The following is a 16969-nucleotide window of genomic DNA, read 5'->3' on the forward strand; positions in this document are numbered from 1 at the left end:
TCAAGGATGCTGCAATCTGATTGGTTGAGGGGAGAGCTCGCTCCTTTCGCCTTTCCCACAGGTCCTAAGTTCCCGGGAGTTAAAGCTGGACTGTTTTCAGCTCACCATTCAAGGAAGTTGCCGCACAAGAGCCCACGGTATGATTGTGCGTGTAAATCTATGGAGCGATGAGGGCTGTTCGTTCGCTGCTCGGAGCAATTTACTGGCCCATGTGTTGTTAACTTTTCTCCCCAGCAAAACCTTCACTCTCTCCCATCCTGGTCATTCTCTCGATACAGCTCCCTTGTTTGCTCCCTCAAGTCCAAGGGGTGCAGACATAAGCACATTTGGTACACAACTAGCTTAGCCATCCATTACCAGATATGGCTGGGCCACATGAAGCTCTACCAGGCCTCACTCTCCTCTGCCTAAACCATTCATTACTCCAGGGTCATCCTGGAATGAAAAGATAATCCCCAGCTTCTTTTCTCCGCTATCAGCCATCTCCTTAAATACCTCTCTCCTTCCCCCTCTGCCCTCACTGTGATGAGAGGAGCTCATGGGTTTCTTAATCATCAAGATAGAGAATATCCATTCAGTTGCCTTTGCTGTTTCCTTCCTTCTCCTTGCCCACCAAACCAAACCTCTCTGTAGACTCCCATGCCCTCCCCCACCCCGCCACCTTTCAACCATAGCCCTGAAACTCCATGGGCAGAATTTTGACCGCAAGCTGGGAAGGGAGCTGGGGGGGTAAGGTTTTTGGGTGCAAAACCCGGAAGGTAAGTTGGTGCAGATCGCCACCTTAATGAGGCCAACAAATTTTACTTCTGGGCTTTGTGCCCGTCAAGCAGCCTGATTGACAGGCTAGCTGGCTGTCGAGCAGAAAGGCATGCAGTAGCAGGCCACAGTCGAGGATCGGATGGAGGGAGGTAGGGAGGGATCATGGACAGGGGAGTACATCGGTGGGGAGGGGGGGCGGGGAGTACAATGGGGGGGGCCGGGAGTTAGAGATCGGAGGGCCAGTAGATCAGAGGGCCGGGAGGTGGAGATCAGAGAGCCGGGAGGTGGAGATCAGAGGGCCGGGAGGTGGAGATCAGAGAGCCGGGAGGTGGAGATCAGAGGGCCGGGAGGTGGAGATCAGAGAGCCGGGAGGTGGAGATCAGAGGGCCGGGAGGTGGAGATCAGAGAGCCGGGAGGTGGAGATCAGAGGGCCGGGAGGTGGAGATCAGAGAGCCGGGAGGTGGAGATCAGAGAGCCGGGAGGTGGAGATCAGAGAGCCGGGAGGTGGAGATCAGAGAGCCGGGAGGTGGAGATCAGAGAGCCGGGAGGTGGAGATCAGAGAGCCGGGAGGTGGAGATCAGAGAGCCGGGAGGTGGAGATCAGAGAGCCGGGAGGTGGAGATCAGAGGGTCTGATGCCGGGACTTGGAGATCAGAGATTGCTGGAGATCGAATGAAGAGTCAGAGGTAGGTGGGGGGCCACCATCTGGCGGGGGGAGCGGGAGGGGAGAGAGTCTACCATTGTAGGGGGAGAGGGCAGTCAAACGTGGGGGGCTTGCCAGCCAGATGTGCTTGTTGAGCCTGGAAGAAGGACTCCTGCTCCTCCGGGCCCACAAGCAGTGCAATAAAGGCACTCACCTCATGGATCCATCCCGTCCCGTCTGCTTTTACCTGACATAGAGGCCAGATATGGAAGTTGGGTAGTCAGGTGTTTAGTGGGAGTGGGCTCGAGGAAGCAAGAGGTTGGTCTCATGGATGAGATGAGCTTAGGGAGTCCAAGGGGGAAGATGGGAAAGAAATGAGAGAGATGGGAGCGTGAATCGGAAGCGATGGGAAACACAAACAGGTAAGGTTAAATTCATCTAAGTTTTCCAATGCACAAAGAATTATGTACCTCAAGTATCAGCCTGCTGGCTTTAACTGAGTCGGATTTCCTGGTGTCGGTTGTGCGTTTGCGTACAGACCTGCCTGGATTAAACCTAAAAGTGTACGTAAAGCTGTTATTTTAACCTCCCACCCATCCCTAAATTACCTCCCATCTCTCTCATTTCTTTCCCATCTTCCCCCTTGGACTCCCTAAGCTCATCTCATCTATGAGACCAACCTCTTACTTCCTCGAGCCCACTCCCACTAAACACCTGACTACAACTTCCCTTTCTGGCCTCTGTGTTAGCTAATATTGTAAATGGTTTCCTCTCCTTAGGCACTGTCACCCTCCCTTTCAAAACTACCATCATTATCCCCATCTAAAAAAAAACACCCTCAACCCCACTGTCCTTGCAAACTATTACCCCATCTCCAATCTATCTACCTTTCTTCCCCAGAATCTTTGAATGTGTCACCTCCCAGATCCCTGCCTGTCTCTCCCAGAAGTCCCTGTTTGAATACCTCCCACAGCACCAAAACAGCCCTAACCAAAGTCTGAACATTCTCTGTGATTGTAACTGCGATACATTATCGCACCCCATCCTCCTTAACCTTTCTGCAGTCTTTGACAAAGTTGGACTAAACGATCCTCCTCCAATGACTCTCCACCATTGCCCTGCTCCATGGGACTGCCTTTACGGTTCCATTCTTGCCTAAATGATTGTAGCCAGAGCACGCCTACCCGTGACTTCTCTTCCTGCCCCAGAATTGCCACCTTAGGAAACCCCAAGGATCCATCTTGGGGTTTCCTAAGGTGCCCCTCCTCTTCCTCATTTATATACTACCCCATGACAGTATCATTTGCCAACATGGGGTCAGCTTCCACATATACACTAATAATACCCAGCTCTACCTCTCCACCAGCTCTCTTGACCCATCCACTGCCTCAGTGCCTAGGCCCTATGCTCTGGAAATCTCCACAAATCACTCTACCTCTCCAGCTCTCTCTCTCTTCCATTTATGACTCTCCTTAAAATTCATCCTTTTCACCATGCTTTTCATTTCCGCCTAATAGCTCCTTCTTTGGCTTGGCGACTGTTTTTCTTAAGCCTCTGTGAAACACATTGGGACTGTTTTCAACTTTCAAAGCATTCCACAAATGAAAGTTGGCTGGTTGTTATACATGAAAGTCACATGTGGTTCGACAAAGAAATTCTCCCTACTGTATCATTGATGCATAATATCATCACAGAATATCTGGATTCCACATCAATTAAATTTTAAGAAGAATTAAGGGGTTGGGACTTTTCCACTGTTGGGTTAGTTCTTATTGGATCCCTGAAGGCAGCTCAGATTAAAGAGCTCAGTGAGTGTCACAGAGGGAAGAAGGTACTTGTACTTTCTACTACAAAACTGGTCAGTCCCACATGGATATTCTAAATTGTGTTTCTTCCATTATTGTATTACCTTTTTAGTACACGTGGACTTTTCTCTCTCTCGATCCCTCTCTTTCTGTCCGTCTATCTGTCTCTCAAGTAGATACAAGAGTCAGCCGGAAATGATTAAACACAAGTTTTGTTCTCTACAGAAGTGGTTTCACTAAGGCCAGACCAACACTAAAGATGTCAAATTAACAGACTATTAGAAAATAAGTATTTTCTCAGCAAACCAAAAGAAACAGCTTTACAATAATATTCTGATTTACAGTTTCTTCTATGCTTCTTGCATGGTTAGAGGTAACTGGCAGCATGCAGATTAGGCCCATGAGTTAAAATCACCCAGCTCTCACACTACCGAAGTTGGGATGCATAGGGCGGGAGGGGGGTTGGGGGTTGACAGCCGAGTGCATCCACCTCAATTCCATACCATATTAAAATCAGGGCTAATTTTTTTTATTTCTGTATATTCTTTAAGGGTAATTAAATAGATTAGTCTTTTATATCCTGTACATATTTGGTTTAATGTGTGACATTTTCGGCTATTTGCCGACTTAGTAGAAATTCTGTGTAAATTTCAACATGCAATTTACCGCAATCAAAGTCAATTGTTAGACCTGAGCTTTGTTATCTTCGCAAGGGCAGAAAGTGAAAGGCACAGATTTGAGACTGTAAGAGAATGTGGGGGAAAATAATTGGATAGGGCCTATTATTGGGCGGGGGTAGCACGATCCGCTTTTACCCCGCGCCCAATGGCCCCTGTGCAGGCAGGATGAGACTTTTGTAAGGCCTGAGGACTTATCTTCAAGTAGCGTTCCGAATCAGTGTTGACACGAGGATTCAATGCAATTTGCACTTTCGACCAGCAGGGGGAGCCCCAATCTCTTAAAGTCTCTTAAAGGTAGCTGTTCTTTGCTGAAAATAACAGTCTGCATGGAGTCTGAACGGAGATCAGACATTGCACATGCAAACACAGATGCATCTCCCATCCCTATGTTTACAAACTGATGAGTTATGTTAAAACATTGAATAAAGGTCACGCACTATTAAATCCAACATCCTCCAATCTGCACGCCAGACCTCACCAATCTGCCGATCTGAGTTTGTACCAGGCCTGTGAGAGTGCATGCACCAAGATTCTCTGCTGATGCACTAGAGACCTTGGGGCAAGAGGTGGACAGAAGGAGGGACACCCTATATCCGTGATGGGGGTGGGGGGGGAGTGCAAGAGGCCCTCCAGACATATACCCAAAAGGCAATGGGAGGCAGCGGGGGACGAAGTCAATGCCAGGCGCACAGCATCATGAACACTGATGTAGTGCAGGGAGAAGTTCAATGCTTTGACAGGAGTGGTCAAGGTGAATGAGGTCAACTGTCAAGTGGCATCTCTTACCAACTACACCACTAGCCGCATCTACTGCACCACGCACTACACCCTTCATCACCCACATACCAACAAACTCTTTCCATCAGTACACAACTCTTCCAATGAGATGCTTCCTCTCACCCTTACACATTACCACTGTTGCAAGCCACCCACCCACAACTCACAGGCCACACACACTGGCAGCTATTCAACCATGATAGGCACATCACCCAGACACACGTCCCGCTTTCTTGCAGGAGAAGGTGGCGCATATCAGGAGGCAGCAAGTGGCAATGACATTTAGCCCCTCGAGCCTGTTCCACCATTCAATGAGATCATGGTGGACCTGTGACCTAACTCCATATATCCGCCTTAGCCCCATATCCCTTAATACCCTTGGTTCACAGAAATCTATCAATCTCAGATTTAAAATTCACAAGTGAGCTAGCATCAACTGCCGTCTGCAGAAGAGCGTTCCAAACTTCTCCCACCCTTTGCGTGTAGAAGCCTTTCCTAACTTCACTCCTGCACGTCCTGGCTCTAAATGTTAGGCTATGTCCCCGCGTCCTAGTATTCAAGTATAGGAGACTTCCAAAAACAGTTATAAATATCTCGACAGCCAGAAACAATAATCCAGCCACTAACCTGTAATTCCTGCATGGTCCCTTTAAATAGCACTGGTGGGGGTCCTACAGGCACTCTAAGACACGTTCAGGTGGTCGGGGTTAAGACTTTGCATTGAGTTGAGCGTTGTGCCAAAATGGAGTCTATCACTTTAAATCAGCGTTGTACACTGATTGTATCCATTTTTTCCTTACTTTACTTGCAGCCGCGTTCTGTATTTGCGCATGCACTAACTCCTATACCAAGATGGCATCCGCGCACGTCACGCTGGAAACGTGCGTGCGCAGCTAAGATGCCATCTTTGATGTTGGCGAAGCCGCGTGGCGCCGAAACAACGGGCGCTACACAGTCCAATTTAGCGCCCTGTCTATTTACAGAAACTCATCAGTTCGTTTAAAAAGATTGAATTAAAAGCATGTTATAAACTGTGAGATTGAAGTGGTTCATGACAGTCAAGTGAAGGCTGACATTAAGACTGCAGCCTTGAATTAATTATCTTCTTATCATTAAATTTGTTGTGATTCTGCATCTCGAAGCTGCATGAGGGACAAAATATGTCGGCATGTTTCATGTTGTTAGATGCAGGTTGTTGCCATTTTTGTGCTGGTGAATAGAAACACATTTCCCCTACTGGGAGCAGGGATGTAAATGAAGCTCGATGGAAGCCAAGCTCCTGTTGTTGATACCAATGTTTAAGGTACTGCATTTTTAGTCTCTCATGGAGCCCTGTGGCTGTCAGCTAAGAGCAGTGCAGCATGTGATGTTCACAAAGGGATTGACGGTCTTGCTGACATTTATTGCTGCAGGTTTTCAGGACAATATGCTGTAATTGATTATAATCTTGTACGTACTTAAGAGGAAGCTAGAAAAGTACATGAGGGAGAAAGGAATAGAAGGATATGCTGATAGGGTTAGATGAAGTGGGGAGGGAGGAGGCTTATGTGGAGCATAAACACTGGCATAGACCAGTTGGGCTGAATGGCCTGTTTCTGTGCTGTAAATTTGATGTAACTCTATGTATTATAAATGAATAATTTCATCAGCACAGCTACAAAATTGCAAATGTTGAAATCATGTTGATGAACAACATCAGTACAGAAATATTATTCCCAGGGAAGTAAATGTTAAAATGAAATAAATAATAAAGTATCTTTTGCATCTATAATATCTTATCACACTGAAATGTCCCAAAAACTACAATGAATTATTTTTGCAATGCTGCGACTGTTATGCAGCCAAAAATAAAACATAAGGAGCTGGAACATATCATTCCACTTCTGTGAAACAACACGGTAAAACTATTTTCTTTTGCTTAACCTCCATAAACTATGGCTTCAAACAACTCCATTCTACACTTTACTAATATCCGGGGTGGGGGAGAGGAGGGTCATTTTTAATTTACCAGCTGAGCTTGCAACTGACATTACAGGTCGACCATTCACTATAGAAACTGTCCAAATTTCCTTCTTTTCATGGAAAGGTAAATCGGGCAGTTTCTGTAACGAGTGCCTTGCCCTCAATGCCAGTTTTACGCTCCAGCAGTTAAGTTGAAACTTAACCCCCACGGTCTCTTGCAAAGCTTTAGCCTTCTGATTAAAGTCCTAGGAAATTTTTGTTCGAGAAAACTAGTTTGCGAGTTGCAGTGGATTAAACATTGGCCTTCCCCTTATGGGAGCTCCAATCTAGTCCTGACTCATACAGTGAAAATTTCTTCTGTCTACTGACTGTAAAGTTTCTTTGTTAAATAATTTTGGGCAATCTCAATTCAGTTTTATGCTGTAGGAAATGTCAACTAGAAAGTGAATCTCAATTTAGCTTCAAAGACCACCCACTTCCATGACTTCACTTGTATATGCCTCTGCCTCTCCATGCTTTTGTTACTTCTAGACTCGATTATTCTAATCCACTCTTTGACGGCCTCCCATCTTCCACCCTCTATAACCTTTAGCTCATCCAAATCCTTGCTGCCCATATCCTAAACTGCACCAAATGCTCACCCATCACCCCTGTGCTCGCTGACCTACATTGGCTCCCAGTCCACCAACGCCTTGATTTTAAAATTGTTATCCATTGAACAAGGAATTGTTCAAATCCTTCAATGACCTCGTCCCTCCCTATTTCTGTAATCTTCTCCAGCTCTCCAATCCTCCAAGAACGCTGCGTTCCTTCAACTCTGGCCTCTTGTGCATCCCCCACCCTATTTGCCCCACTGTTGGCAGCAATGGCTTCAGCCATGACTGTTGGGGAGAGATGTTAAATGAAGGAGAGGTACTCCACTGGAAGAGTGGAAAATCAGAGGGCAAGTCAATGTACCCACCTCCAGCCGGCTGGTTATAGAGCAGAATCGTTGGAGTCCTGGGGACAGACTCTTTCTCAGTTGGAGAACAGTGCATGCTGGCAAAGACCTAAAAGTACAGGAAGGAAATTAAATGCGTATGGGAGAAAAAATAAACATTTTTTAAAAATGCATTTGACTTCTATAATAATACTGTCTAATATTTGCATAAAGTCTCTTAAACATGATGACAGCTGCAATATATGAGAAAATAATATGATGATTTGAATTTCATATCTTTTAATCCAGTATATGTAGGCCAGAAAGAGATTATATCTCTAAGATTATCTCTTTAATCTTAAATTGAATTTGAATCATGTATTATGTTTATCTTTTAAGCAGTCTGTTCAGACACATACGAACAAAATGGATATTCCTAAACAAAGAGGAATACACCAAGGAAAGATTTAATATCAGCAATGCAGAATGCAGACAACGCAGAATCTGTGGAGTGTCCATAAATTCCACACCATGTTATGCAAAACAGATTGGGCTGGATTTTGCACTGAAAGTAAAGGCAAGGCTATCAGGGCTCACCGTTATTTCTGTGCATCTGGTACAGCATCTTCCGGTGACTGCACATGCGCAGTCAAATGCGGAAACCTGGAAGTTGCTCCACCAGGTGCCCTGCTCCTCCATAAATTCTGCGAGAACGCCATCTCGCCGGCTGACTCACCGTTCAAATGAATGGAACGGCGTGAAGTTCCTGCACTGACCTGATGGATATGAACTAATCTAGCCAAAAAAAGGTACGTCAAGTTATTTAAATCTAAACACACTTTTAACGATGTGGTAAGTCTTGATGATTGCCAGACAACCTGTCCGGCACTGAAAATTAACTTTTACAAGTGTGGAGTCTCATTCCTTCAGATTTTAATATGTTTTTGGACATTTTTTTTAAAAAAAGATTATTTTTTATTTTTTTACTTTTTCTTTCTATCTCTTTTATCTTTGTCCCTTAATCCAATAATTTTTTCCCTCTCTTTATTTTGCTTTCTGTACCTGATCTGACATAGAATTCACTATTCGAACTTATACTTCCTGGTTCAGACTCTTCACTGCTTATCAGATGATTTAATCTGATTGGTTAAGGGGATAGACAGTTGCTTGCCCCGTTCACACAGGTCCCAGATGCCCTGTAGGGGGCGACATTTTAGATTGAACACCGGATGAGAGGAACTTGCCGTGAAGAAAAAAGGAAGTTTATGAGTACAAGTCTATCATTCAGCAGGTGTCGTTCGTTCGCTGCTCAGAGGAAAATCTGGGCCATAGATTATATTGATCTGTCTTGTACAGGTTACAGATTTTATCCTGAATTAAAAAAATGTAATGGTTAAGAAAGAAAAAAGAACTTGCATTTATATAGCGACCTCAGGATGCCCCAAAGTGCCTTACAGTCAATGAAGTACTTTTGAAGTGTAATCACTGTTGTAATATAAGGAAACATGGCAGCTAAATTGCACACAGTAAGATCCCACAAATAGTGATGAGATAAATGACCACATAATATTCTTTTTAAAGTGAAAGTTGAATATTGGTCAGGATACTGGGAAAAGGCCCCGCCTCTTCGTCGAATAATGTCATGGAAATGTTTACACCCAATTGGGAGGGCAGACTGGCCCTCGGTGTAACATCTCATCCAAAAGATTGCACCTCTGACAGTGCAGCGCTTCCTCAGTACTACAATCGGAGTGTCAACCTAGATTATGTGTTCAAGTCTCTGGAGAGCGGTTTTAACCCACAACTTTCTGTCCCTGAGGCATGGGTGAAACCAACAGTCAAGACTGACATTATTCCTGTAGGTCTTGAAATTGCATTGTGTGAAGATTAGCTTAATGTGTTCCTATTGTCTCTAGTTTACCAGCGGTGTTAACCAATTTAAAATTATGATGTGGAGATGCCGGTGATGGACTGGGGTTGACAATTGTAAACAATTTTACAACACCAAGTTATAGTCCAACAATTTTATTTGAAATTCACAAGCTTTCGGAGGCTTCCTCCTTCCTCAGGTGAATGTTGTGGAAATGAAATCCTCGAACCCTTCGCATTTATAAATCACAGAACAATACCTGGTGATTACAGATAGTCTTTCCAAATGCCCATTGCCAAGGCAATCACAGTGTGCAGACAGAGAGGTGTTACCTACAAGTCCACTGAATATACAAACCACCAAAAAAAAACAGAGAGAGAGAGGCAGAAACATCGAAAAGATAGCAAATGACCCGTTATATTAAAAACAGATAATATTTGTTCGCTGGTGGGGTTACGTGTAGCGTGACATGAACCCAAGATCCAGGTTGAGGCCGTCCTCTTGGGTGCGGAACTTGGCTATCAATTTCTGCTCGACGATTTTGCGTTGTCGTGTGTCTCGAAGGCCGCCTTGGAGTATGCTTACCCGAAGGTCGGTGGCTGAATGTCCTTGACTGCTGAAGTGTTCCCCGACTGGGAGGGAACCCTCCTGTCTGGCGATTGTTGCGCGGTGTCCGTTCATCCGTTGTCGCAGCGTCTGCATGGTCTCGCCAATGTACCATGCTCTGGGGCATCCTTTCCTGCAACGTATGAGGTAGACAACGTTGGCCAAGTCACAGGAGTATGAACCATGCACCTGGTGGGTGGTGTCCTCTCGTGTGATGGTGGTATCTGTGTCGATGATCTGGCATGTCTTGCAGAGGTTACCGTGGCAGGGTTGTGTGGTGTCGTGGACGCTGTTCTCCTGAAAGCTGGGTAATTTGCTGCGAACGATGGTCTGTTTGAGGTTGGGTGGCTGTTTAAAGGCGAGTAGTGGAGGTGTGGGGATGGCCATAGCGAGGTGTTCGTCGTCATTGATGATTAGCCAGCTAAATGTGTGGTTGGAAGACTGATGTAGGAAAGAGGATTTCATGTTTGTCGGGCAGCGGAACGAGTTTTATTCCAGGAGATTGCTGCACGTGAGGGATGAATTAAACCAATGGCAAGATGCTGGCACCAAAAATAGATCAAGCTGTATTAATTTAAACTCAGGGGGTGGGATGACCAGACTTACCTATAAGCAAAGAGTAAGGAGTCTTACAACACCAGGTTGTAGTCCAACAGCTTTATTTGAAATCACAAGCTTTCGGAGGCTTCCTCCTACGTCAGGTGAGGAAGGAGGAAGCCTCCGAAAGCTTGTGATTTCAAATAAAGCTGTTGGACTATAACCTGGTGTTGTAAGACTCCTTACATTTGTCCACCCCAGTCCATCACCAGCATCTCCACATTATAAGCAAAGAGGGAAGTGGTTAAAATTAGCATAATGAAGAGGCAAAGCAGTATCAAAGAGTAAGTTCAAGAAGGAGGTAGGAACGAGAATTTGAAAGTGAAGGAATTAATTTATAGAATCATAGAAAGTTATGACACATTCGGCCCATCATGTCCGTGCTGGCCGATAAAGAGCTATCCAGCTTAATCCCGCTTTCCAGCACTTGGTCCGCAGCCCTCTAGGTTACGGCACTTCAAGTGCACATCCAAGTACTTTTTAAATGAGTTGAGGGTTCTGCCTCTACCACCCTTTCAGGCAATGAGTTCCAGGCCCCCACCACCCTCCGGGTGAAAATATTTCTCCTCAGCTCCCCTCTAATCCTTCTAACAATTACTTTAAATCTATGCCTCTGGGTCACTGACCCCTCTGCTAAGGGAAATAGGTCCTCTCTATCTAGTCCCGTCATAATTTTATATACCTCAATTAAATCTGCCCTCAGCTTCCTTTGTTCCAAAGTAAACAACCCCAGCCTATCCAATCTTTTCTCATAGTTAAAATTCTCCAGCCCTGGCAACATCTTCGTAAATCTCCTCCGTACCCTCTCTAGTGTAATTACATCCTTCCTGTAATGTGGCGATCTTATTGAAACATATAAGATTGTGAAGGGTCTTGATCGGGTGGATGCAGTAAGGATGTTCCCAAAGATGGGTGAAACTAGAACTAGGGGGCATAATCTTAGAATAAGGGGCTGCTCTTTCAAAACTGAGATGAGGAGAAACTTCTTCACTCAGAGGGTGGTAGGTCTGTGGAATTTGCTGCCCCAGGAAGCTGTGGAAGCTACATCATTAGATAAATTTAAAACAGAAATAGACAGTTTCCTAGAAGTAAAGGGAATTAGGGGTTATGGGGAGCGGGCAGGAAATTGGACATGAAGCTGAGTTCGGATCGGTCAATGCCCTGTGGGTGGCGGAGAGGGCCCAGGGGCTATGTGGCCGGGTCCTGCTCCAACTTCTTGTGTTCTTTAGATTTGTGGTTGGGATCAGATCAGCCATGATCTTATTGAATGGCGGAGCAGGCTCGAGGGGCCGATTGGCCTACTCCTGCTCCAATTTCTTATGTTCTTATGTTCTTATGACCAGAACTGTACGCAGTACTCAAGCTGTGGCCTAACCAATGTTTTATACAGTTCTAGCATAACCTCCCTGCTCTTATATTCTATGCCTCGGCTAATAAAGGAAAGTATCCTGTATGCCTTTTTAACTACCTTATCTACCTGTCCTGCTACCTTCAGGGATCTGTGAACATGCACTCCAAGGTCCCTTTGTTCCTCTATACCGCTCAGTATCTTCCCATTTATTGTTTACTCCCTTGCCTTGTTTACCCAAATGCATTACTTCACACTTCTCTGGATTGATTTCTATTTGCCACTTTTCTACCCACCTGACCAGTCCATTGATATCTTCCTGCAGTCTACAGCTTTCCTCCTCACTATCAACCACACAGCCAATTTTTGTATCATCTCAAACTTCTTCATCAAGCCCCCCCACATTCAAGTCCAAATCATTAATATATACCACAAAAAGCAAGGGACCTAGTTCTGAGCCTTGCCAGACCCCACTGGAAACAGCCTTCCAGTTGCAAAAACACCCAACACCCATTAACCTTTACTTCCTGCCACTGAGCTAATCTTGGATCCAACTAGCCACTTTCCCTTGGATCCCATGGGCTTTTACTTTTTTGACCAGTCTGCCATGTGGGACCATGTCATACGCCTTGCTAAAATCCATATACACTACATCAAACGTATTACCCTCATCGGCTTTCCTTATTACATGCTCAACAAATTCAATCAAGTTAGTCAGACACGAGCTTCCCTTAACAAATCCATGCTGACTGTCCTTGATTAACCCATGCCTTTCTAAATGACAATTTATGCTGTCCCTCAGAATCAATTCCAATAATTTGCTCACCACCGAGGTTAGACTGATTGGCCTCTCATTACTTGGTCTATCCCTTTCTCCCTTTTTAAACAACGGTACAATGTTAGCAATCCTCCAATCCTCCGGCACCACGCCTGTAGCCAGGGAGATTGGAAAATGATGGTCAGAGCCTCCGCTATTTCCTCCCTTGCTTCTCTTAGCAGCCTGGGATACATTTCATCCGGGCCTGGCGATTTATCTACTTTCAAAGATGCTAAACCCCTTAATACTTCCTCTCTTACTATGTTTATCCCATCCAATATTTCACACTCCTCCTCCTCCTTAACTACAATCTCTGCATCGTCCCCCTCTTTAGTGAAGACTGACGGAAAGTATTCATTAAGAACCATATTCACATCTTCTGCCTCCAAACATAGGTTAACTTTTTGGTCTCTAATAGGTCTTACTCTTTCCTTAGTTATCCTCTTGCTCTTTATGTATTTATAAAATATTTTTGGGTTTTCCTTAATTTTACTTGCTAGTATTTTTTCATGGCCTCTCTTTGCTTTCCTAATTTCCTTTTTAATTTCACACCTGCGCTTTCTATACTCCTCTAGGTTTTCTACAGTATTGAGCTCTCGGTGTCTGAGATAAGCTTCCCTTTTTTTGCCTTATCTTACCCTGTATGCTCCTTGTCATCCAGGGGGCTCCAGATTTGTGAGTCCTACCCTTTTTCTCTGTGGGAACATGTTCACTCTGAACCCCTTGAATTTCCCCCTTGAATGCCTCCCACTGCTCTGACACTGATTTACCTTCAGTAGCTGTTTCCAGTCCACTTTTGATGAATCACTTCTCAGCTTAGTAAAATTGGCCTTTCCCCAATTTAGAACTTTTACTCCTGTTCTATCTTTGTCCTTTTCCATAACTATGCTAAATCTACCTGAATTATGATCACTACCACCAAAATGCTCTCCCATTGATACTCCTTCCACCTGCTCCCATTCATTCCCTAAAACTAAATGCAGAACTGCCCCCCTCTTCTTGTACTTGCTACGTACTGGCTAAAAAAGTTCTTCTGAATGCAATTTAAGAATTCTGCACCCTCTATACCTTTTGCACTGATTGTATCCCAGTTAATATTAGGGTAGTTGAAATCCCTTACTATTACTGCCCTACTGTTTTTGCACTTCTCAGAAATTTGCCTGCATATTTGCTCTTCTCTCTCCCTCTGATTGTTTGGGGGTCTACAGTACACTCCCAGCAGTGTGACTGCCCCTTTTTTGTTCTCCAGCTCAACCCATATGGCCTCATTTGATGATCCTTCTAACATATCATCCCTCCTCACAGCCATAATTGTTTCTTTAACCAATATTGCCATCCCCCTCCTTTTTTATCCCCCTCTCTATCTCGTCTGAAAACCCTGTAACAAGGAACATTGAGCTGCCATTCCTGCCCCTGTTTAAGCCATGTTTCTGTAATAGCTAAGATATCGTACTTCCACGTGTCTATCTGTGCCTTTAGCTCATCTGCTTTATTCACTAGACTCCTTGCATTGAAGTATATACCATTAAGCACTGCCAAACTCCTTTGTTGTCTATTTTCTAGCCTTTGTTTCCTCTGCCTTCCAAACTTGCTTTCTAATTTTCTGCCTTCCATTTCCAGCTCTGCTTCTCTCCCTACTGAATTTATGCTCAGGTTCCCATCTCCCTGCCAAGCTAGTTTAAACCCTCCCCAACAGCACCAGCAAACCTCCCCACGAGGATATTGGTCCCAGCCCTATTCAGGAGCAACCCATCTGGCTTGTACAGGTCCCATCTCCCCCAGTACGGGTCCCAATGCCCCAGGAATCTAAAGCCCTCCCTCCTGCACCATCTCTCCAGCCACACATTCATCTGCTCTATCCTCCTATTTCTATACTCGCTAGCGCATGGCACTGGGAGTAATCTGGAGATTATTACTTTTGAGGTCCTGCTTATTAATCTCTTTCCTAACTCCTTAAAATCTGCCTGCAGGACCTCATCCCTCTTTCTACCTATGTCGTTGGTACCGATATGGACCACGACGTCTGGCTGTTCACCCTCCCCCTCCAGAATGTTCTGCAGCCGCTCGGTAACATCCTTGACCCTGGCACCAGGGAGACAACATACCATCCTGGAATCTCATCTGCGGCCAGAGAAACCCCTGTCTGTTCCCCTAACTATAGAATCCCCTATCATTATTGCTCTCCTGACCTTTCTCCTTAAGCCCTGTACAGCTGAGCCACCCGTGTTGCTGTGGACTTGGCTCTGGCTGCACTCCCCAGAGGAACCCTCTCCCCCACCAGTTTTCAGAAACGAACACTGGTTAGAGAGTGAGATGCCCTCAGGGACTCCTGCACTATCTGCCTGGTCTTCCTTGTCTGTCTGGCAGTCACCCAGTCCCTCTCTGCCTGCACTCTCTTAAGCTGTGGGGTGACCACCTCCTGAAACGTGCTATCCACTAAACTCTCAGCCTACCTCCACTTTTCGAGAAAAAGACGGTAAAATATACTGATGAATATGAATGGGCCAAGGTTGTGGTGTTTCGATGCAAATGTACAAAATATTAGAGAAAAGTCAGGAAACTAGAGGCTCTAATTGGAATGGAGGGCTGTGATATAATAGCCCTGACAGAAACTTGGCTCGAACTGGATTGACACTCAGAACTAAATATTGCTGGCTATAACATTTTCAGGAGATAGAGGATAAAAGGGAGAAGGAGTGGCCTTGTTAATCATGGTCATGATTACAGCCGAAGAAAGGAAAGCTTTTATTGATGGTAGAGCTTAGATGGAGTCTGCCTGGATTGAGTTAAGAAATAATAAGGGATCTGTCACTAAACTGGAAATACACTGTAGATCATCAATTAGTGGGAAACAAATTAAGGATGAAATTTGTAGGCAATTTAGAAAGGTTGCAGTAGTAACTGAACTGTAATAAAGGGAGACTTCAACTATTTTAAGGTAGACTAGGATATCGCTAATGTTTATTGTAAAAATGGAACGTTTCTTAGAATGCACCTAAGACTGTTTCCTCAGTCAATTTGTCAAACAACGAAGGATTCAGTACTAGATTTGATTCTGGATAACAAAGCAAATAAACTTAAGGTAGGAGAACAGTGGGAAAATAGTGATCGTAACCAAAGATAAAGGTTTTCGACTAGGAGTTAAATAATTTCAATGAGATGAAAAGCCACACTAATTGATTGGAAAAAAATAGCAGATCGAATAGTGGACCAGAAACGCATAAGGACAGGAGGGTGGTCATCCTTATACCATTGCTCAAAAAAAGGGAAAGGTACGAGCCAGCAAATTACAGGCCTGTCAGTTTTACCTTGGTTTTGAGCAAAACTTCTTGGATCCACAATACCGCTGAAGTTTGTGAACACTTAGAAAGGCAGGGGTAATCATGGATAGGCAGTATGAATTTGTAAAGGGCAAGGCATGTTTGACTAATTTAATTGACTGTTTTGTAGAAATCACAGAGTATATAGATAAAGGATTTGGAGCGGCTATTGTACATATGGATTCTCAAAAAGCATTTGAGAAGTGCCACTTAGTGACTTATTGTGAAAATTAAGGCACATGGTATTAAAAAGAATGTGGTCACAGGGGTAGAGGGATGGCTAGGGGACTAAAATCAGAGTATGGGTAACTGATGTTCTTCAAATTGGTGGGATTTGGGTGTACCCAGAGATTTGTGTTGGGACCACTTTTACACGTATGACTCGGGCAGAGATTATGGCCCCCAATATTTACAGGGAGGTGGGTGGGAGGGAGCAAGGGGGAGGTGCAGCGGCCAGGAAGCCCGGAAATGCGGGTTTCTCAGAGGTCCTGCTGAATTTAACAGCGGGTCTTCATTTAAATTTTCTATTCCGTTTCCTGGCCGGCAGCCAGCCAGATTGAAAGGCTGGCTGGCTGTTGGGCAGGAAGGCCTGTGGCAGCAGGCCACAGTCAAGGAGCAGAAAGGAAGGAGGGAGAGATCGTGTGTAGGTGGGGGGGGGGGTGCAGATAGATCGGAGGAGGGACCTGGGAGAAGATAGCGGGCCGTGGATAGAATGGGGGCCGGGTTCAGGGAGAAGATCACAGGCCAGGGATAGAATGGGGGGGAGAGCATGGCGAGAAGATTGTCGGCCAGGGATAGAGTGGGGGGAGGTGGGGGGAGAAAATCACAGCCGGGGAGGACACTAGATCGCTGGTGGATGCCAGCAGA

This window comes from Heptranchias perlo, chromosome 15, assembly GCF_035084215.1.
Source record: "Heptranchias perlo isolate sHepPer1 chromosome 15, sHepPer1.hap1, whole genome shotgun sequence".
In the NCBI taxonomy this organism is placed as follows: domain Eukaryota; kingdom Metazoa; phylum Chordata; class Chondrichthyes; order Hexanchiformes; family Hexanchidae; genus Heptranchias; species Heptranchias perlo.